Here is a 1,030-nt window from a genome sequence, read left to right on the forward strand (position 1 = left end):
TGGAACAGAACCTACACGAGACTGGACTGCACCTTCAACCTGGAATACAAATATTAAATTAAGTAAACAAAAATAAATATGAAAAATATTTAAGAATTACAAAACAAACATGGGCCTCACATTCACATATAAAAATAGTTGAAATTGGCCCCAGCCTTTAGTTCAGTCAATCTTCTCTCAGTAAGACACTGACTAATCATGGTGACTCAAGCAGGAGTGAGAGTCCACCAACACAGGACTGAGCAGAATGAGGACAGCTGGGAGTGCACCAGTAAAACCACTAAATAAAATAAGGATTACCAAGATCGTTTCAATTATTGAGCTTATTCACATTATTATTATTATTGTTGACATTATTTCTGTGAAGATCAATACATTTTGTGAGTCAGTGCATGTAACTTGATCTCTCCATGACATGACCAGTTTATAATGTAGCATCTTAATGTGATATTTACCTGTGGGTGGATGTGGCACCAGGTGAAGTGAGTTTCACGTGGACTCCAGTAGCAGCTTCAGCCTGGCTGGCTTTCTGTGAGAGGACAAGCTGCTGTTTCTGAGCTCTCTAAAAACAGACTCTCTCTTAGCTGGTGCAGTGAAATGATTCCAGGTGAAGAGAAAGAAACAGCTCAACGTTTAAAGCAGCTGCTGGTGGATCCACAGACAAAATCCTCCTGAGTGAAATGCAGGTTACATACAAGTGCTCCCTGGCTTTATGCAGAAGTTGGGACCATCATCTCTTCTGATCTCTTGGATCCACTGCCTCCTTTGGTCTGGGTACGTCATGAAAAGCATGGTAGGACTGATATGGTTGTTTTCTTGCCCCACAAGAACAACCAGGAACTGAACAAAAGCAACCGCGCAGAGACTGAGACATTTTCCTCACAGTCTAATGCTAACGCTACAGCCACCGGAAGTTGTTGAACACCACATCCACTTTAAAACCTGGAAGCATGAAAAAGGTCTATAGGCCTTCGCAGCGCTTCGCTGCTCGGGCCTAATGATGAAAACAATGGACAACAGCGACAACAAT

The 1,030-nt window shown here is 42.2% G+C and overlaps 1 protein-coding gene across 1 annotated transcript in view; it reads left to right on the forward strand.

The window, feature by feature from the left end:
- The window catches only part of LOC119411474 (neurofibromin), a gene marked incomplete at its 5' end in the record, with an annotated part of 106,502 nt that overhangs the window by 76,197 nt on the left and 29,275 nt on the right, over positions 1–1,030 (forward strand).

The sequence above is a fragment of the Nematolebias whitei genome, chromosome 6 (assembly GCF_014905685.2).
Source record: "Nematolebias whitei isolate Nwh7 chromosome 6, NemWhi1, whole genome shotgun sequence".
Lineage (NCBI taxonomy): Eukaryota > Metazoa > Chordata > Actinopteri > Cyprinodontiformes > Rivulidae > Nematolebias > Nematolebias whitei.